We start from the raw sequence: 23,949 nt of genomic DNA, 5'->3' as shown, positions 1-23,949 counted from the left end.
CATGATTCTCCATTGCACACAGTCTCTGATATGATGTGATAGCAGCCCCAACACTCCAGGCCGCTCTTCCAGGATCTTTGGACATCCACACTCATAAAAGCAAGCTTCTTCATGATGATTCATAAAAACAAAGCTCCAAAACCCATGTTTGCCACCAATTCCAATTCCAATTAACTACTCATTAGTTTTATAAACAATCTCAAATATATGTTGGTTGCGCTCTATTAAAAGTGGCCCGTACCTCAGAATTTAATTATCAACGGCACAACGTTCTGATTGTAATCATACTATGGTCCGCAGCGATTAATAGCGATCCATCCAAATCTACAAACAGTCGTTCTCACTATCGGATAGCCCTAACTAATGAGCACAGGTTCGGTCGAAACAACATTCCTTGAATCATCGACCCCTGACTCTTAAGAACTCCGTTCCGCTGTCCAATCATTAAGTCACAAGTTGAATGCTGAGAGTGCATCTCCAGAATTCGATGTGCCTTTTGAAATTAACACCTACAGTCATTCAATATCGATGCGTAGATGCACACAACAGGCGGCTTCCAATCGTCATCACATACGCAGCGCTTCTTTGGAACCGGCACTGATGGAGGTCTGGCTCCTATATATTACGCATCATATACTTGTATCGACTTTCCTCTGCGCATATATACAGTTCCACTGCCATACAGTTCCACTGATTGATAAATGCTTGAACAGTCACGGTTTAAACATACATACCTCCGCTGACACAGATACAACTCCGTCTTTGCCGCATATATAATTGTAGTCGCTCCACAAACATTCTACAGCAACTTAATGAGAGCAATTAACACTTGAATTTAGTTTCAAAATCTCAGCAACGCATATGCCGACACAAATATCAGTTTTGAACACAGAGACTGTGTTCAACAGCAGTGCCAAGAGCCATGGTTTCACGGTCATACAATCATAAATGAATGCATAACATAATGCCCATCGAAGGTTCAACGCAACTCATGAACATTAGAATGGAACGCATCTTATACAGTTTTATAATTAACAACCATACACGGTAATTACCATGCCATCGACGCCTTATGCGCACAGAAAAAAAAAGATCTTAATGGGACCACGCGCTCCTAGAAATAACCACTGCAAATGTACCTGAAACTCGGATTCAACATGCACAATGGACATAGCCCGACGCACCCGTCGCTGCTCTCCCTCTACGCTATCACCATCGCCATAATCAGATCTGCGTACTTGCAATTTAACTCGGCATTTAGTATTGTGGAACCCAGAATTCAACGCAGGACTTATTGGTTGACACGCTGTTTGGATAAAAACAAGAATGTTAAAGGGAGCCAACTCCCCAATTTCCCCACTAATTCTGGTTACTTATCGCAGGCATGTTCCCTCGAAGAATAAGATTCTCTTCAAATTAATAGTCCAGTTGGTTCCTCTATCAAGTCACGCCTCACTAAATGGTCTCTATGATGCCGCATAAAAGCACCATCAACTATAAATCAGCGCAGAACTGGTTATCACAGTGTTGCATTGAGGACGAGGCATTGAATGATTATATGTGCAGATGGATATACGCTATAACAGAACCAGTTCGGTTTGAAGACAAGTTTACAGACTTTTAACAGTTATGCAAAAGCGCCTCCTTTCAACATTCAATTTCCATTCACTCCTACAGAATTTGGTTTTCCAGGGATCGATCCACAAATATTTTACATCTGCCTCTCCAATCTATTTAATGCAGATTAATAAATAACGCTGGAATTCAAGATTGTAATTATTTTCTCAAATCCATATATAAAACCAGTGAACTCAAGAACAATCCAAGTCAGAACCAATTCTACGCCTTCCTCATTTAATCAATGATATATATATACATTTGAAACACCGTTTACATAAAAACAAAAGGAGAACACTTACAAACTTATTTTTGGCCTGATCTTCGACACTGATGGCCCTTACAAACTGCCGAAGGCTTTCCAAAAAAACCTCTCACACTCCCTCACTCACTCCTATTCTATCTTTTTTCTCAAAAACTTCTTCTGTTTATACAATTTAAAAATATCATTAAATTAAATGCTCAATCCCCTTAGTATCTCAACAAATCCCTAAATCTCTCAACATCCCTAAAAGATAGATTCTCATCCCTAAGACTTAGAAACTAATTCCAACTTAGACTCCCTCATTAATATTTACAAAATCCTCACTTTCTCCTATTTTATTAAAAATAACAAATTAATTAATAAAATATTAAAAATTGTCACACCCCCTTTAATCACATATTTACAATGAAAAAAAATGGTCTTGATGCTCCTGCATCAGACTCCCAACGTTAAACTAAACATGATCGCCTGATCATGTGTTCGGATCTGTATATGCCTGGATCCCATATCTTGTGTTGTAACCTTCCACTTGCTGCACTTTCACAATCTGTCTCTATTTTCATTTTGCTGCCGCTTCTGCTGCTTCTCTTCCTTGCTACTGCTGGTTTCTTCCGGGATTCTTTTGTCATCAGTCTTCTGATACTTTCAATCTCACGGTCTATTAAATCTCCCGGCTGTTGTTTTCTTGCTGTCTGCTGAGCTAAGACGGCTTGCTCAGTTTGTACTGTCACTTGCTGATTTCTTGCTTCTATTCTTGTTTCTGTTCTGACTTGTTCAGTCTTCACTTCCACCCAGTCCTCCATGCCCTCTTGTTTTCTAGAACAGAAAACTTCTTCTTCCTTCATTTGACTTCTCAATTGAGTCAAATGTTCTGCAACAGTACCTGCATTCACAAAACACTTGTTAGAATAAAAATCAGAAGGCATCAGTGCCTTGTCCTCCTTTGCCAGCACTTCAGTATGCTGTCCTGAATTTTCCATCTCAACCAGCACATCAGTATGCTGATTCTCTTTGCCCAAAGAATCCTCTGAAGAATTCTCAAGACTGTCAACCAGTCTTTTTCTCACATCATCTGCTTCCATGGTATCTTTCTGCACTCGTTCACTGTACTGAACTCTTTCTTCTGCCATTTCCCTGTCATACTCCGAATTTTCCAACAAATATTCTAGCAATGCAATTTCTTTGTGACATTGCTGAAGCATAACATCACCATCACTTACAGTGCCTGCATTCATACACAACTTGTCAGTTTGAAAACTACCAGTTTCAACAGCTTTAATCGTTCGTTCATATACCAGCTCTTCCAGCTGATCATCTTCTTCATTCACATGAACTTCCTCCTCAACAAAACCTGTAATCACATCACAACTGTCAGCTATAAAAACACAAGAGTTCACATTATCCAGCTGATATGGATCTGCCCAATAATTCAAGAAATCATCAATGATCTCTTCCTCTGTTTGATCAATAGAAACCTCCTCTTCCAACTCAGCTGCTCTGAGTTGCATACACTTCAACTGTACATCCATCACCTGCTCAAGCTTCTTCAGCTCTTCCATTAACTGCATGTTTATCTGTCGATCTCTTTTCTGTTGTAGCCTCTGCCATTTCACTTTCTTTCCCTTCAGTGGAAAGATCCATCCTCTATTCTGGTTTTCCTGCTCTTGCAGCCATTCCTCTAGTACCTGCAATTGTACTTTCATTACTGCAATCTCTCTCTCTCTGACTTCTGCAGTCATCTCATCGCTGTGGCATTTCTTTGAACCTCTTCTTTGATCCTCCATGATCATCTTCTCACCTGCCATGAGTTGCACTAGCCTCTACGACAGCAATCTCTTCTGCTGCCACTTACCTCACCAAGCCCTCCTCACTCAGTCTTTTGGTAAGTACTGGTTCACTGCCTCTAGAACCTCTTTGAGCACTCTCCTTTGCTCACTCTTAGGCTATCTCTTCAACTCACCTTCTTCTTCAGGACACTGCAATTTTCCTCCTTATTCAGCCTTTAGCTGAATGCCAGGTTCAATGCCATCATCTTTTCTGCAACCATAAACCTCAATCATAAATTTCAATTCAAAAAAAACATCTCGCCTTCAAGATCCTATTGATCTCGCTTCATCTCCCACCTGCACGGCATCTCTGTGCTGCAACATTCATCAGTCTCAAAATCTGATCTTATCACATGAAATAATAAAAAAAAAAAAGACTTCATCCTTCAAACAGAGCTATTCCAGCTCTGATACCAAAAATGATAGCAGCCCCAACACTCCAGGCCGCTCTTCCAGGATCTTTGGACATCCACACTCATAAAAGCAAGCTTCTTCATGATGATTCATAAAAACAAAGCTCCAAAACCCATGTTTGCCACCAATTCCAATTCCAATTAACTACTCATTAGTTTTATAAACAATCTCAAATATATGTTGGTTGTGCTCTATTAAAAGTGGCCCGTACCTCAGAATTTAATTATCAATGGCACAACGTTCTGATTGTAATCATACTATGGTCCGCAGCGATTAATAGCGATCCATCCAAATCTACAAACAGTCGTTCTCACTATCGGATAGCCCTAACTAATGAGCACAGGTTCGGTCGAAACAACATTCCTTGAATCATCGACCCCTGACTCTTAAGAACTCCGTTCCTGTCACACGGAATTTGTCAAGGGTGCGGACACGACTGACCTTCCTAGAAGTCTAAGACATTCTAATGACAAACAACACAAAATGGAGTGATCTTTCTCTAAATACACCTTTTACAACATGAAAACTACAAGTGTTTAGGCTTACCTTATTCCAAAACGCTGTTGTTGAAGTTCGTTCTTGACGATCCGGATGAGCTCCTCCTTCAAGTCAATTCCTGCAACCACAAACAATCAAACAATTACCAAGCACTTGCATTTCATATAATAAAACATATATTCAACATGCAGACCAAGGAACACATGAAATAACTCATTAACACAAGCTATTGAGAAAAATAAACCAGTTTGTATTAATAACGAAACAAAGAAACTCTTACAACCTGGCCTTGGTGTTGTGCAAGTTCCTCCCAGGGTCCATCAAGGGTTTTCCTCTACTTTGACAAAGCTCACCCACTTCCAAGTAGAATCAAGCAAAGACAATCTCTCCTCACAAGGTTCTAAATGGGAGTCCTAATTCCTGCAGCATTTACCCAAAGAAAATGTATAGCTCCAACCTCCTCTCCTTCTGGCTCAATGCCTTTATTTATAGTGCTGTAAAGAGGTTATTCAGGTCCACTATCAATGGGATCATCCCCCTCTTTGGGTGGGATAGCTCCCTTATTGATGGGATAAGTTCCCCCTTAATAGAGATACATGAACCAACTGGAGGCGCATCCATTTCATCAAACCGACCTCTAGAATGTTCTAGAAGTAACCACAAGTAACTTTTTCAAGATAAAACTCGCGCATTTTGCCTTTTACAGAGGGACGCACCTGTCCCTTAACATACAGAGCGTCCATGGACGCAGATTTTGTGAACATGGGCAGCGTCCCCGCAGGTAAGGCTAGAGAGAACCTGCGACCCCAGAGATAAACATAGTTTTTACAAGACTTTCTCTCTTCTTTGAGTTTGAGATGGATAACAGAGGCATGAGACTTGCCTAAGAGGGTAGCATGACTGTTGATTTGAGCCATACTAACTGTAAGTAGTCAAGGTGACATTTTTTAGTGTAACAGATTGCCCCCTAAAGTGCGAAGCCTGGAATAGAATAGGGTTTTGTAATTCTAGGAAGGGTGAAGCGCTTTATCATTTCAAGGATTGTCTTGTGGATGGCCTGGTTGGAACCTGCAATTTTCAACACAAAATACATGGATAAGATTATAGCATCACTGAGGTAGGCATTCCCATACTCAGATTCAAAACTTTAACTAATGGACTAACTATTATGATACAGGAATGATCTTGCAGTACATCATTTTAATAGACTTTTGTAGACACAGTATGGACGCAACCATCTGTTTATGATTAGTCTACATAGATAATGAATACAAAACTCCTCGCAGCCTGGATGGTAGAAACTAGATCCAGGGTCTTCACTTCTACTTCCCGAATTGGTACGATTCTAGCCATGTGATTAAATGATTCGATGTCGAACATGTTAGAAACCACTTGATTACCAGTCGATGATGTAAACTGTTAACAAGCGTGAGAGAGACCACCAGTAATGTCAATGGTTCTCAAAGTACCAAGCACAACCCGTGAAATGTGAATAGATGTTTTGATGTCGAACACTTCACGGAATCCTTTGATCGAAAGTCAATGATGTAAACTGACGTCAAAGGCGAGAAACCTGCCATTGATGCATGCAGACTTCAAGGTGCTGTCGATTCCTAAGTCATCTTTCTAGATAATGTGTCGATGTCGATAGAAAGCGACCCGTTGGAGGCAAGCCCGCAACACGAAATCATTGTTCAAGTTGAAGAAATGTTGCTGTAAGGACTGACCCAGGGATGGTCAAATGGATGACAAGTATTTTGCAGATGAAAGTTTTGCTTGCAGACCTCTTGAACACATAACGACACGACAGATGGCTTGGTGACGAATAACTCAAAGTTAATCCCCGGAACCCGGTTAAAGACTTTCAAAGTGGTTTGATCAACTGTGAGGTAAAAGATTTCCCAACCCAGGTGAATGAAAAGTGTCGTGTTCAAGAGTGGTAATAAAGTTTCTTTTGAGACAAAAGGTAACAAACAGGTTCATTCTTCTCTCTTTTCCCCCACCATTTCTGGCAAGTACCTCTTTATTTTTAACAAGCTTGAGGAGGATAACATATGCTTGATTATAAGCTCATCCTTTGGACGAGTCCAACCTAGTTTAAATTCGAACCCTAGGAAGGAGTGGTTCGTTCCTGTTTGTAATTGAACAGGTCCTTTACTGTAAAAGTTTAACGAGCCCAGTATAGGAGAAACTCGGCGTTTTCAATTTTAGAGAGTCTGAAAAAACAAAAGGAGACTCCACGTTGAACTTTTTCGTATATTTGTGTCCCTCAAGCCCGAAAAAGTATAAAATAATACCTGGGGGAACCGCTTGATCTTGCGACCAAGGAGTACTTTCATAATAGTGTCGTTGACCTGAAAAGTAAAAAGCGATCAAGGACACGTCGTTTTATTTCCTTATCGAGTTCGAAACGACAAAAACCCGGCAATCTTTTCCTGATTTTGCGGTCAGAAAAGAGCTAAAAGGGGACCGTCTTTTAATTCCGTTTTAACGAGTGTAAAAGAAACGCTCGGCGATCTTTTCATGTTTTAGGAGTCAGAAAAGGGCTTAAAAGATGACTCTGAGGTTTCACTTTTTCGGAAGTTTTAACGAGTTCAAAAAAGGGATAAAAATGTACTCATGGTTTTCACTTTTTCGTAAGTTTTAACGAGTTCGAAAAAATGATAAAAATGTACTCATATGGCCGACTTTCAATTTAATTTACGAGTAGGAAAAGACGGAAAGAACTCGGCATTTTCATTTGTTTTACGAGAATGAAAGATAGCAAAATAATCTCGGTATTTTCATGAGTTTAACGAGTCTTGAAAATAACTGAAATTGACTCGAGATAGGTTTCATTTTTACAAAAGCTTGAAACAGAGAAAAACTATGCTTCGAAGTAGTTTCATTTTTTCACAAGCTTGAAACAGAGATAAAACTATGCTTGATGCCCCCTAAGCATAACTGCTAGAGTGCATGCCCCCCTAGCTTCATTTCATTCAACCATTAGGATGAAATGAAGGTTCAAGTACGAGATCATTTGAAAGACTTGACCTAAAACTGTAAGAAAATTATGCAAAAAACTGAAATAACTAACCTAAACACTTAACATTTACGAGATCTAGTCAATCTCTTGACTCAATTAGAGGAGGATTTGTTTCATTTTTTAACGAGCTTGACACAGGAAAAGAACTATGCTCGGATTCAGTTTCATGTTTATGCAAGCTTGAAACGAAAAACTATGCTTGTTATAAGTTCACATGCCTCCAGCATAAAGATGCAAACCAAGGTACATGCCTCCCAAGCTTCATTGCATTCAATGAGGTGGATGGAATGAAGCTTTACTTTCAAAATCTTGGAAAGACTCATGGGAGTTGTTTCATTTTTTAGTGAGCTTGACACAAGACAAGGAACTATGCTCATAACTACTTTCTACAATCTACCTACTTAACCTACCCTTGTTTCATTTTTTAACGAGCTTGACACAAGACAAGGAACTATGCTCAAAAAGTTCGCGTGCCCCCAGCATAATGATGAGAAATGAGGTACATGCCCCCCAGGCTTCATTGCATTCAACCGGCTGGATGAAATGAAGGTTTACTTTCAATATTTAACTTGAAAAGGGAGTTGTTTCATTTTTAAAGAGGTTGACACAAGAAAAGAACTATCCTCATACCTGATTCATTTTTTAACGAGGTTGATTCAGTAACAGGAACTATCCTCAAACCTGATTCATTTTTTAATGAGGTTGACTCAGTAACAGGAACTGTCCTCAAAACCCTATTTTCTACAATCTACCTACATATCCTAAAATCCACCTGGTTCATTTTTTAATGAGGTTGACTCAGTAAAAGAACTGTCCTCATGCTAGCCTATTTCATTTTTTAACGAGGTTGATACAGGAAAAAACTATCCTCGTAACATTGATCATGGCTTCCAACTGGAGGAAAGACATGTCAATGGACACACCTTGATCATGGCTTCCAAGAGGTCTTCATCCGAAGGAAGAATACTTCTTGGGAAGGAACACATGTCAAGGGACTCAAAAGGGATAAGAACATCGTGTTCAAGTAATCCCATAGAGTTTTCCATGTCAATTACCGAAGCTAAATCAAAGGAAGATGAGCAAACAGTGAGAGGCTCACTTACATCGGTAACTGAAAACATGGGACCAGTTGCCACATAATTAACCCGTGGCAGGGTAGATACCACTTTAGACTCAGGAACATTTAGGGCTGTCATATTATTGGTAGTTGAGACAAGACTAGGGAACGAAAGCTGGTCTACAGTCACAATACTGCCATTGTGAGGGAAAGACATCACGCGAAAGAGTGTCGATACGACAGCTTTCATTGCATAAACATAGTCTCGCCCAAGGAGTAAATTGAAATCTAAGGGACCTCGAACCACCATAAGATCAACACAAACAGTTTTACCTTCCAAGGTAATAGAAAACTTAGGAAGGATCCCTAAAGGTTCACTAATTGTTCTATTAAAAGCTTTCAGATTCTGCGTAATAGGCGCAAGCTGAGGGGAACCCAAAGCTTTCCAAACAGCTGAGGATAAAATACTAACAGAAGCACCTTCATCTACCTGGGTACGATGTATGTCCCTACCACCCGCCTTGACAATGATTTGTAAAGGGATGGAGGAAGGAAGACGAGGTTCTGTCAGTCTATTCCAATCAAAGGAAAAGACCTCAGTACTTGGAGGGGGTTCTGTAGAAACAGGTGAAATGCCCCCCGGCATAGAAGAATCTGATGTAACAAGAAGAACATCAGCGGTATGAAATTTACTCTCGAAAGGGAGAGTGTGATCGACCGAATGTGAAATTGAATCGACCACTTGATCAACTAATGGATCATCAACTTGAGTGACATGAGTTTCACTCTCCAAAGGGAGAGTGTGATCGACTATACTTGAATTTAAATCAATCACTCCGTTAGATGACGGTAGGTTGGGAGAAAGTTTACGGTAACCAGTTGGAAATTCTTGCTGTGGAACAGTAAGGTTTTCCAACAACGTTGAGGCTTCATCCATGTGAGGGCAAATGTGAGTTTGATGACTCCCTTTGCATAACTTACAAGGAAACCTAACTTTACCCTTTTCCCCAGGAACCTGACTATCACTGGTTGATGGATCAACAGAAAGTTGATGAGATTTTTCTGACCATACTTCCAAGACCTTTGGAATACCAGGACAATTGACAAGGAAGTGGTCACCCTTACAAAGCCTGCAAGGGTATTTGGGTTTACGATGCATGTCGGAATTTTCCTCAACACAACTAACACTTACAGCCATGGTTGGTTGGTTGACTTCTTTCTTATCTTTCTTCTTCTTCTTCTTTTTCTTCTTCCCTTTCTTCTTCTTCTTAGCCTCCTGGTTACTAGCATCAAGGCTTTTACCAGGCGAAGAGGAAGAAATGGAGGAAGAAAAATTAGGCGAAGAAGGTAAAGGGTCAACAGAAGGTTGGTGATGTTGAGATGGTGAACTCTGTTGAGGTGAAGCATCCGGTTGAGATGGAACAATTGGAGTATTTTGGGCCAACGAAGTTGAAAATAACCATATCGGTAAACCTATTGTAAATCCAGGTAATGACAAAGTAGCCATATAAGGAGGACCAACATTTCCAAAGTAAGGAAAAGTACTAGGATTCTCGTTAGGAGGGGTTCCTAGGTTGATAAATTCCGGAACATTTGCCATTATATTCAACTTCAGTGAATTTTATTAACAATTTAAAACTAAAATTAACAATTCACAATTCACACTTAACAACTAAAATTCACAATTCACACCTATGGTCTCTAAAAGTAAAACAAACAAATTAACACACGCTATCAAATCTAGGAGTCAAACCATACACAAACAGTAGCCTTCCGGACCGAAAACACTAGTTGGTGATGAAGCCCAACATCGCCGAATTCAGTACAGAAGTGGTGGGTGGAACAGTTACCCCGGCAACCTGCTTAATGAATAGACCGGCACAAGTTCCTCCACTTTAACCGTCTCGAAGTGAAGTGAACCCCCGGAAAATCCAAGTGAGTATAACCGACGTCTGCTCCAGGTACAGTGGGACCTTCCCTCCACCGTCACCTCGGTAGAACCCTAAAGATTATGGTCACTAAGGTCACCAACAGTAACAAATACACCTGGGGGAACAGTCTAAACTCCGACAGCACGCAAGGGCAGAGTAGCAAGCTCAATCCCCTTACCGGCTCCTTGACAACAATCCAAGGTTTACCGATAAGTGACCCCTGGCTCCTCGACAATGGTTAATCCGAGGTTTACCGTTTGTAATACGTACTGTCTGGCGTCGTTCCCAACGAGGGGGGAATGATCCCCTCACTGGTTCGGACACGAGCTCGTGCTTCTCCTTTAAGAGGAGCTTTCCCAGAGTGCAATTGAAACAATTGGATTTATTCTACTCAAGATAAACTATCTGTTTGGTTTTGTAGTCTTGGAGAGTTAAGTACTCACCTACTCCAAGACCCTAGCCTAAGCTATGTTGGTGTTTCAGAGCCCTAGAAATGTAAAAATTACTAGATGAATTTTAATTAAGCGATGTGTTATTAAGGCTGTTATTACTCAAATGGGTAAATGGAGATGAAACCAATGGTGTTATGACCCGACTCAACTGAATGCAATCGAATATGATAATGCAATCCTTTCAATTCGATGAATCCTAACTAGAGTAAGGAGAGAGTTTCCATTCACTTCCAACAATGCAAAAAATTGATCATTAAGAGAAAATTTAACAAATTCTCTAATGCACTAATTTCATCAAGAAAAACTAATGCAAATCAATTCCAAACCAATTTTTATTTTTATTTTTGTGTAAATTCAAATCAAAGAAAGATGATCTAAATCTACGATTGATTTTTCAGAATGTAAACTATGCAATTGTAATCTATGCACAATTCACATGAAAAGTATGCAAATGTAATCTATGCACATTTTTCATTTATATTCTGAAACTGAGAACTCTAATTATGCAAATGTGATCTATGCAAGAGAATTCTCAAACACAAGATGATTCTAATGTAATCTAAGAACCAATCAAGTGCAAGTCGAGAAAATTGGGTGAGAGTTCCAAAGATCAAAACATAAAAACACTCAAAGGCGATTAACACTCATACACAATTTAGCCCCCCCCGGCGAATGAGGGGGAAATTTTTTTGCAAAAACAAAAGCAAAAAGATGCAAAATTGTGAAAAGACTGAGAGAAATCTCCAAGTAATGACCAAAGGAAATCAAATTAAGAATTTCTCAAAAAAGAGACTCAAAACACCCAATTGATGAAAGCTAAAAGCAGGAATGCTAATGAAACAAGTTCAGGTGAAAATTTTTGACAGGGTACTAAAGGATCTGGGCAGAAAACACTAAGAAAAAACAAAATCTAAAAGCAATTAAAGCAAAAATGGAGTTTTCCTAAATTTTACAGGAAGACGCAGGCCACCCGTTATCACAGGTGCGGGCCCGCTCTGTGCAAATGGCAACAGCGCGTCCAAAGACGCACTGTGCAGTACTCAGAGGGTGCGTCCTTCTGGAAAAATGAAGAAAAACCAAATCTAACTAAATCTAAAGCTAAGCCACCCAAATACTAATTCTCACAGTCAAAAACCAGAAAATAAAAATGATTTTCTCAAAGCAAAGTTCATATAAAGGAAAAGACTCTCTCATTAATGGATTCCCCAGCGGAGTCGCCAATTTGTCACACGGAATTTGTCAAGGGTGCGGACACGACTGACCTTCCTAGAAGTCTAAGACATTCTAATGACAAACAAGACAAAATGGAGTGATCTTTCTCTAAATACACCTTTTACAACATGAAAACTACAAGTGTTTAGGCTTACCTTATTCCAAAACGCTGTTGTTGAAGTCCGTTCTTGACGATCCGGATGAGCTCCTCCTTCAAGTCAATTCCTGCAACCACAAACAATCAAACAATTACCAAGCACTTGCATTTCATATAATAAAACATATATTCAACATGCAGACCAAGGAACACATGAAATAACTCATTAACACAAGCTATTGAGAAAAATAAACCAGTTTGTATTAATAACGAAACAAAGAAACTCTTACAACCTGGCCTTGGTGTTGTGCAAGTTCCTCCCAGGGTCCATCAAGGGTTTTCCTCTACTTTGACAAAGCTCACCCACTTCCAAGTAGAATCAAGCAAAGACAATCTCTCCTCACAAGGTTCTAAATGGGAGTCCTAATTCCTGCAGCATTTACCCAAAGAAAATGTATAGCTCCAACCTCCTCTCCTTCTGGCTCAATGCCTTTATTTATAGTGCTGTAAAGAGGTTATTCAGGTCCACTATCAATGGGATCATCCCCCTCTTTGGGTGGGATAGCTCCCTTATTGATGGGATAAGTTCCCCCTTAATAGAGATACATGAACCAACTGGAGGCGCATCCATTTCATCAAACCGACCTCTAGAATGTTCTAGAAGTAACCACAAGTAACTTTTTCAAGATAAAACTCGCGCATTTTGCCTTTTACAGAGGGACGCACCTGTCCCTTAACATACAGAGCGTCCATGGACGCAGATTTTGTGAACATGGGCAGCGTCCCCGCAGGTAAGGCTAGAGAGAACCTGCGACCCCAGAGATAAACATAGTTTTTACAAGACTTTCTCTCTTCTTTGAGTTTGAGATGGATAACAGAGGCATGAGACTTGCCTAAGAGGGTAGCATGACTGTTGATTTGAGCCATACTAACTGTAAGTAGTCAAGGTGACATTTTTTAGTGTAACAGATTGCCCCCTAAAGTGCGAAGCCTGGAATAGAATAGGGTTTTGTAATTCTAGGAAGGGTGAAGCGCTTTATCATTTCAAGGATTGTCTTGTGGATGGCCTGGTTGGAACCTGCAATTTTCAACACAAAATACATGGATAAGATTATAGCATCACTGAGGTAGGCATTCCCATACTCAGATTCAAAACTTTAACTAATGGACTAACTATTCTGATACAGGAATGATCTTGCAGTACATCATTTTAATAGACTTTTGTAGACACAGTATGGACGCAGCCATCTGTTTATGATTAGTCTACATAGATAATGAATACAAAACTCCTCGCAGCCTGGATGGTAGAAACTAGATCCAGGGTCTTCACTTCTACTTCCCGAATTGGTACGATTCTAGCCATGTGATTAAATGATTCGATGTCGAACATGTTAGAAACCACTTGATTACCAGTCGATGATGTAAATTGTTAACAAGCGTGAGAGAGACCACCAGTAATGTCAATGGTTCTCAAAGTACCAAGCACAACCCGTGAAATGTGAATAGATGTTTTGATGTCGAACACTTCACGGAATCCTTTGATCGAAAGTCAATGATGTAAACTGACGTCAAAGGCGAGAAACCTGCCATTGATGCATGCAGACTTCAAGGTGCTGTCGATTCCTAAGTCATCTTTCTAGATAATGTGTCGATGTCGATAGAAAGTGACCCGTTGGAGGCAAGCCCGCAACACGAAATCATTGTTCAAGTTGAAGAAATGTTGCTGTAAGGACTGACCCAGGGATGGTCAAATGGATGACAAGTATTTTGCAGATGAAAGTTTTGCTTGCAGACCTCTTGAACACATAACGACACGACAGATGGCTTGGTGACGAATAACTCAAAGTTAATCCCCGGAACCCGGTTAAAGACTTTCAAAGTGGTTTGATCAACTGTGAGGTAAAAGATTTCCCAACCCAGGTGAATGAAAAGTGTCGTGTTCAAGAGTGGTAATAAAGTTTCTTTTGAGACAAAAGGTAACAAACAGGTTCATTCTTCTCTCTTTTCCCCCACCATTTCTGGCAAGTACCTCTTTATTTTTAACAAGCTTGAGGAGGATAACATATGCTTGATTATAAGCTCATCCTTTGGACGAGTCCAACCTAGTTTAAATTCGAACCCTAGGAAGGAGTGGTTCGTTCCTGTTTGTAATTGAACAGGTCCTTTACTGTAAAAGTTTAACGAGCCCAGTATAGGAGAAACTCGGCGTTTTCAATTTTAGAGAGTCTGAAAAAACAAAAGGAGACTCCACGTTGAACTTTTTCGTATATTTGTGTCCCTCAAGCCCGAAAAAGTATAAAATAATACCTGGGGGAACCGCTTGATCTTGCGACCAAGGAGTACTTTCATAATAGTGTCGTTGACCTGAAAAGTAAAAAGCGATCAAGGACACGTCGTTTTATTTCCTTATCGAGTTCGAAACGACAAAAACCCGGCAATCTTTTCCTGATTTTGCGGTCAGAAAAGAGCTAAAAGGGGACCGTCTTTTAATTCCGTTTTAACGAGTGTAAATCACACGGAATTTGTCAAGGGTGCGGACACGACTGACCTTCCTAGAAGTCTAAGACATTCTAATGACAAACAAGACAAAATGGAGTGATCTTTCTCTAAATACACCTTTTACGACATGAAAACTACAAGTGTTTAGGCATACCTTATTCCAAAACGCTGTTGTTGAAGTCCGTTCTTGACTATCCGAATGAGCTCCTCCTTCAAGTCAATTCCTGCAACCACAAACAATCAAACAATTACCAAGCACTTGCATTTCATATAATAAAACATATATTCAACATGCAGACCAAGGAACACATGAAATAACTCATTAACACAAGCTATTGAGAAAAATAAACCAGTTTGTATTAATAACGAAACAAAGAAACTCTTACAACCTGGCCTTGGTGTTGTGCAAGTTCCTCCCAGGGTCCATCAAGGGTTTTCCTCTACTTTGACAAAGCTCACCCACTTCCAAGTAGAATCAAGCAAAGACAATCTCTCCTCACAAGGTTCTAAATGGGAGTCCTAATTCCTGCAGCATTTACCCAAAGAAAATGTATAGCTCCAACCTCCTCTCCTTCTGGCTCAATGCCTTTATTTATAGTGCTGTAAAGAGGTTATTCAGGTCCACTATCAATGGGATCATCCCCCTCTTTGGGTGGGATAGCTCCCTTATTGATGGGATAAGTTCCCCCTTAATAGAGATACATGAACCAACTGGAGGCGCATCCATTTCATCAAACCGACCTCTAGAATGTTCTAGAAGTAACCACAAGTAACTTTTTCAAGATAAAACTCGCGCATTTTGCCTTTTACAGAGGGACGCACCTGTCCCTTAACATACAGAGCGTCCATGGACGCAGATTTTGTGAACATGGGCAGCGTCCCCGCAGGTAAGGCTAGAGAGAACCTGCGACCCCAGAGATAAACATAGTTTTTACAAGACTTTCTCTCTTCTTTGAGTTTGAGATGGATAACAGAGGCATGAGACTTGCCTAAGAGGGTAGCATGACTGTTGATTTGAGCCATACTAACTGTAAGTAGTCAAGGTGACATTTTTTAGTGTAACAGTTCCGCTGTCCAATCATTAAGTCACAAGTTGAATGCTGAGAGTGCATCTCCAGAATTCGATGTGCCTTTTGAAATTAACACCTACAGTCATTCAATATCGATGCGTAGATGCACACAACAGGCGGCTTCCAATCGTCATCAGATACACAGCGCTTCTTTGGAACCGGCACTGATGGAGGTCTGGCTCCTATATATTACGCATCATATACTTGTATCGACTTTCCTCTGCGCATATATATAGTTCCACTGCCATACAGTTCCACTGATTGATAAATGCTTGAACAATCACGGTTTAAACATACATACCTCCACTGACACAGATACAACTCTGTCTTTGCCGCATATATAATTGTAGTCGCTCCACAAATATTCTACAGCAACTTAATGAGAGCAATTAACACTTGAATTTAGTTTCAAAATCTCAGCAACGCATATGCCGACACAAATATCAGTTTTGAACACAGAAACTATGTTCAACAGCAGTGCCAAGAGCCACGGTTTCACGGTCATACAATCATAAATGAATGCATAACATAATGCCCATCGAAGGTTCAACGCAACTCATGAACATTAGAATGGAACGCATCTTATACAGTTTTATAATTAACAACCATACACGGTAATTACCATGCCATCGACGCCTTATGCGCACAGAAAAAAAAAGATCTTAATGGGACCACGCGCTCCTGGAAACAACCACTGCAAATGTACCTGAAACTCGGATTCAACATGCACAATGGACATAGCCCGACGCACCCGTCGCTGCTCTCCCTCTACGCTATCACCATCGCCATAATCAGATCTGCGTACTTGCAATTTAACTCGGTATTTAGTATTGTGGAACCCAGAATTCAACGCAGGACTTATTGGTTGACACGCTGTTTGGATAAAAACAAGAATGTTAAAGGGAGCCAACTCCCCAATTTCCCCACTAATTCCGGTTACTTATCACACGCATGTTCCCTCGAAGAATAAGATTCTCTTCAAATTAATAGTCCAGTTGGTTCCTCTATCAAGTCACGCCTCACTAAATGGTCTCTATGATGCCGCATAAAAGCACCATCAACTATAAATCAGCGCAGAGCTGGTTATCACAGTGTTGCATTGAGGACGAGGCATTGAATGATTATATGTGCAGATGGATATATGCTATAACAGAACCAGTTTGGTTTGAAGACAAGTTTACAGACTTTTAACAGTTATGCAAAAGCGCCTCCTTTCAACATTCAATTGCCATTCACTCCTACAGAATTTGGTTTTCCAGGGATCGATCCACAGAGATTTTACATCTGCCTCTCCAATCTATTTAATGCAGATTAATAAATAACGCTGGAATTCAAGATTGTAATTATTTGCTCAAATCCATATATAAAACCAGTGAACTCAGGAACAATCCAAGTCAGAACCAATTCTACGCCTTCCTCATTTAATCAACGCCTTCCTCATTTAATCAATGATATATATATACATTTGAAACACCGTTTACATAAAAACAAAAGGAGAACACTTACAAACTTATTTTTTGCCTGATCTTCGACACTGATGGCCCTTACAAACTGCCGAAGGCTTTCCAAAAAAACCTCTCACACTCCCTCACTCACTCCTATTCTATCTTTTTTCTCAAAAACTTCTTCTGTTTATACAATTTAAAAATATCATTAAATTAAATGCTCAATCCCCTTAGTATCTCAACAAATCCCTAAATCTCTCAACATCCCTAAAAGATAGATTCTCATCCCTAAGACTTAGAAACTAATTCCAACTTAGACTCCCTCATTAATATTTACAAAATCCTCACTTTCTCCTATTTTATTAAAAATAACAAATTAATTAATAAAATATTAAAAATTGTCACACCCCCTTTAATCACATATTTACAATGAAAAAAAATGGTCTTGATGCTCCTGCATCATGATGGTACCTGATGTCATTCATTGAGCTCCCTGCCCAATATACATCCTCCTGTATGTACCAAGATCCATATCTTGATGTGCCTCTCAAATAACGCAATACATGCTTGCCCGCCTTCCAGAAGAGCTTGGTAGGACTAACCATAGCTTGTGAAAGCTGGTTAATAGCATAGCATATATCGGGTCGTGTATTGACCAGATACATAAGCGACCCCACCAACTGTCAATAAACTGTGGCATCCACTTCTTCTGCCGAAGTGGCATCCTCCTTCCTCCAACCTCCAGGAAGAGGAGTATCAACAAGCTTGCAGCCTTGCATGTTGAACTTCTCCAGTATCTCCCAAGCATACTTACCCTGAGAAACAAATAGTCCATCATTGCATTGCCAAATTTCCAATCCCAGGAAATAATGAAGGAGGCCCAAGTCCTTCATCTAAAACTCCTTAGCAAGATCATCCTTGCATGAAAGTATCAATAACTCATCACCCGTTAGAATCAAATCATCTACATAAAGTACAGTGATAAGAAACTTACCCTCCACCACAATCTGGTATAGGTTAGGATCTGTCTCACTCTTGGAGAATCCAAGTCTGGTGAAATAACTGTCTATCCGTGTGTACCAAGCACATGGTGCTTGTTTCAACCCATACAGCACTCTCTTGAGCCTGCACACATGTGACTCGCTGCTGAAGATCTCAAAACCCTTGAGCTATTCTATGTACACCTCCTCCTCAATGACTCCATTGAGGAACACAGTCTTCACATCCATCTGATGAATGTGCCATCCCATCTGCACTGAGAGAGCAAGAATCGTCTGTATGGAATAATACCTTGCGACAGGTGCAAAGGTCTCCTCATAATCAATCCCCTCTATCTGTGAAAAGCCTCAGGCAACAAATCTTGCCTGGTACTTCTCCACACTCCCATCAACTGCCTGCTTAACTTTGTAGATCCATCTCGAACCCACCACTGATTTCCCTTCCGGTCTAGGAACAATCTCCCATGCATTGTTTCTGACAATCGAATCATACTATTCCACTATGGCGTCTACCCATGCAGGATCCTCCACAGCTTCCTCGAAAGAGGATGGCTCAGTCACAACACATTTTCTCACAAGAGACATGTATCCATTGTATCGATCAGGTGACTGTCTCTGCTTGCGTTGGGATGTAGGTGGTCCTACAACTTTCTCTACATCTTGAGCTAGTCGCTCAGCTTATGTCAAGCACTTTCGCCCTCTGATGGTTGGCGCTACATGAGTGGTCTCTTCCACTATATGAACCTCGTCCTGTTGCTGATACACGTTCGAAAGCTCATCCTTAAGAACCAATAGCTCCTCATCTGCATGCAAGTGTAGCTCCCTCTTAAGTGAACATTTCATGGCTTTCTCCTCCTGAAACTTTATATCCCGTGGCACAACAATCTTATTACTGTCTAGAAAATACACATGATATTTGTGGGACGTATCAGTGTACCCTACAAATATCCCAACCTCTGTGGTCAGCTCCAACTTCTTCCTGGCATCCTTCGTTGCATGCATGTAAATGTTAGCACCAAAAATCCTCAAATGAGAAAGATCAGGCTTCTTACCAGAATAAGCCTCCTCGGGCGTACTCATGCCAAGTATCCTGTGAGGACAACGGTTCTGCACATAAACTGTTGTATTGCATGCTTCCGCCCACAAGTGAAGGGGTAGGCCCTGATCATGCAACATCGCTCGTGTAGCACACATGATCATTTTGTTCTTCCGCTCAGCAACCCCGTTCTGCTATGGGTTATGGGGAGCTATGAGCTCTCTTCGAATCCCTTTTGCACTGCAGAAATCCTTGAACTCACCAGAGATGTATTCACCACCATTATCACTCCTAAGAGCCTTCACCTTCTTCCCCGACTCCTTCTCGACTAGTGCTTTGAACTCACAGAACTTTGAGTATGTCTCGCTCTTCCTCTGCATGAAGAAGATCCAACATTTACAAGAGAAATCATCAACAAAGATCACATAATACCTGTGTTTTGCTATCGAAGCTACTGAAAAAGGTCCACACACGTCCGTGTGAATTCTCTTAAGGATCATTGTGGCGCGACTATCCTTCTTGTGAAAGGTGGCTTTCACAAACTTTCCTAAAGTACACCCCTTGCACTGATCTGACTGCACAAGAGTGCTTTTAGGAAGCCCTGTAGTGATCTGCTGCAGTATCTTCAAGGCTCCATGGTGAAGGTGACCCAAACTCCTGTGCCACAGCTTGCCATTATCCCGACTCACCAATCCTTCTGCCTTGCATGCCATTGCGGTGCATCCATCTACATGCAACTGATAAAGGGTCCTCACTCGAACCCCTATCTTCCGGGTTTCTCCAGTTGTCTTGCTGCGGAGGAAAGCCTTTCCTTCATTGAAAACAACATCATATCCCTTGTCTTCTAACATCGCCACAGAGATAAGATTCTTCTTCTATCCTGGAACATGCATCACTTCCTTCAATATGAAGGGTTTTCCAAAGTCCCTCTCAAAGGAAATGGTACCGATATCAGTCACAATGTATCTACCATCATCACCCATCTCGATATGCACTCCAGGATCTTTGTCCTCCAAATCAGAGAAAAAAATCTCGATCTCCTATCATGTGAAAAGACGAACCACTATCCAATAACCACACTGATCCCATCACACTTGAAACAAAGCATGCGATCAATGAAAAATCAAGCTCAAACTGCGAGGCTAGAGCCTCTCCTGCTGCAGATCCAGCAGCTTGGTTGTTCTTCTTCTTCTGCGGACAATTAGTGGCATAGTGTCTGTGCTGGTGACAGTGAAAACACTTCACCTTGGACATGTCCTACTTCTTGCCTTTCGCACCGGACTGAGAAGCTTTCTTGCTCTTCCCCTTCTTTGCTTTGGTAGCCAAAGTGCAATTTTCTTCATCATGTCCCTTTGATGAAGATCCGTCCCTGGTATTCCGCCTGATCTCCTCCTGCACAAGATCTGACCAAAGTCTCTCCCATCCTAGCAATTTCTCCCGACCAATGATAGAGTCATGATAGGAATTCTAACTCTTTGGAAGACCAAGGAGAGCCAAGCTCACCAAGTCCTCATCATCGACAGTCACCCCCACACTTCCCAACTCATCCCTGCATTGGGTGAACTTCGTGAGATACTTGGGCATACTGTCTCCCTTCTCACATTTGATGTTTCTGAGTTTATCCTTGAGTGCCAGCTTCCTCTGATCTCTCTTGCTTTGGAATATATCTGTCAATGTTTTCCACATCAAGTATGGAGAAGCCTTTCCATGCAGGTTGGACACAATGTGATCCTTCACGCCCTCCAACAGAATCCTTCGACACTTTGCTGTCTTCCTTTGCCAAGCATCAACCTGCGCAGCATCAGTAGGCTTTGGGACATCAACTTCTATGAAATCCTTCAGCCCATTATCATCCAACAATGCCTCCATCCTGTCCTTGCATGCAATATAGTTTGAGCTACCCTCAAGAGCATTCTCTAATCACAACCCATTGAAAGACATTGCCACGTTGATACCAAGAAAACACTGCTGCAAATTTGAATTCCACCAACTCCAAACTCAACCGACATTGATCTAAGATTCGTGAGAACAAAGTATTTCTCGTATAAAGATTGACTGTATGGGCTTTCACCAGATATCTCACCTTCTAGAGGAAGGATGAATCCAGAGGCTACCTGGCTCGATTACAGACTCTGCCTGAAGAAATAGAATGTAAACACTTCCTGAATAGTAGATATGATGATCAATAGCTCTGATACCATGTAGAAATTTTGAATAATAAACACATATTCAACAGAGATTATCCCGATTATACACTGTTGCAGAATACATGCATAATACATAACTTCCTCTACATTGATCATCAATTTAGCAGCATCAAAAACAATGAAACATCAATTGCATGCACACATTAACACAATATGTGACCCGGGGAAAGGTTACAGCTGAAAACCCCACACTATCTGTATATTAATGATTGAGAAAAGGTAACAATACATAGTACAATACTCCTCTCAAGTATCCAGCACTATCTCCACCAGTTACACACAAAACTAGCTCAGATCCGAACAAGTCACAGGTTCAAATCTCCTTCGTTGCTTTGCCTCCCTCTATTGCACACAATACCATGTGAAAATGACTCACCCTGGATATCACGTGAACATAGGCTATTTCACTGGGCATATATTGTACAATCCTCATGGGCATACTCAATACATTGATTGTGCAAGATCTCATGCACAACTATAGTCACAACTGATAGCAATCTCAACCTCTAACACCTGTCTCCACTGAACTGTACATGCACTGAGTTAACTGATGTATTCTTCAGTTGCATTATGAGCTAATAATTAATTCACACAACTCATCACTAGTCTATTTGTAGTTAGACTAATTACAACTAGTTTAACCAAGTCAAACTGAATACAACTCCATCAACTCCACATCCAACTCCGTAGAACTCACATACATGAGTTCTAATAATGTCCTGCATGAAATAGCTCAACTGACCCACAAGAAAAGTGTATTTCCTTCTGACAGCTGCATGTGCCACATCTGTAGCTCAAACTGAAGTGCTCTAAGAGGATAAGATAAAGTTTATAGTCTAAATATTATTATGAGACAATAATATTTGACTTTTCTATTTTTGACTAGTAGTCTAAAAATAGACTCTGATCACTCCTACTGTGATCCAAAAATAGAAGTCCATCTATTTTTCCCAACATGACCAATCATCCATAAAAAGCATACTGCAACTCATAGACCATAATCCATATGTCTAAAAATATACTTTGAGCCATAATTTGCCTGCGGGCCCACTTAGTGAAGGCGACTCCTTTCCACTAAGCTCCATCATCTTGTTGCATTCTCAACATGTTCCATTCATTCATGAAAACCTCCTCAGATAATATAAAAGTGCATGTTCTAGGGATAAGTTTTTGACAAATTTCAGGACCCTTCTCTAAATACATGAGAAGGGTTTAAATACTACTAACTAAATCTAAAAATAACTTATTACAAAGATGTAGGATACGGTTTAAATGACCGTCTTTTTTTAAGGGAAAAATAAAGAAAAATTAATACTAAAACTGAATCTAAAATTAAAACTACTAACTAATTATTTCTATATCTGCTCCTTGAAATCGCACGCCTTCAGCATTTGTTTGAGAAGAGTCAGCTTGCCGACTTCCGATTTTAGCTATGCTGTGAAAATAGAATCGGCAAGAGCTGGTGCCATCTTCTCAGCAGAATTGATGATACACTTGAGAGTCATGCACTAGCTGTGTGGTTTTACCAAGTATGCCCAGTAAGAATCCCAATTCAACTTAGTTAATCTTTTGATTGATTCTGCCTTTTCTTGAGCCTTCTATCTCCAGCCTATCTGCAATTGATGTTCATATGTACATACCATATTGAAGATGTTTTGGACAATTACTACTAGTTTTAGGATTCATGTTTTACTTTTTATTTAGCCTCTAGCGTTCTTTTTACAAATTTCTGGGCTTACAGGTGACTGAGCAATTAGAAGCTTTCCTTTTCAAGAAGTTTTGCCCAGCGATACACGATTAGCGCTAGACGCTAATTACGCATCAGAAACTGCCTTCGTTTCTTTGTCTGGGCTTCCTTGGTGCATTTTTCGCCTTTTGCGCGTTTTCTTTTAGCAGATATAAAGCTCAAATTTTGTGAAAATAATGATTCTGTAAGCTCTTGACCCTAAGTTTTAAACTATCTATTTCTAATATCAGCGTTCTCTAGTATCCATTTAATCATGTCCATGTATGGAAGAATTTTGGGCCTTGCTGTTATCGTGTTCAAAAACGAACAAGCTAGCTCTGTAATGGATGCCTCAAAAGAACCACGTGAGCCAGCAGTAGCTGCAACCTCCACCACTTTAGGATTCTCTTCCTCAAGTAGACTATACATGCCTTCCCAAGTAGCAATACCAACGTCTCTATTACAAGTGGTGTCTGTATACAAGGGCGCCATTTCTTTCTCTTCAGAGCTCGGGGCTTTGTCTTTCTTTCCCATAATATCCTACGTACTGCTTTGTATATTTATCTATTTTTCG

This window comes from Pinus tabuliformis, chromosome 2_2 (assembly GCF_031772625.1).
Source record: "Pinus tabuliformis cultivar Carrire ecotype Pingquan chromosome 2_2, CPIR1, whole genome shotgun sequence".
Lineage (NCBI taxonomy): Eukaryota > Viridiplantae > Streptophyta > Pinopsida > Pinales > Pinaceae > Pinus > Pinus tabuliformis.
Note: the sequence above shows the minus strand (reverse complement) of the source record.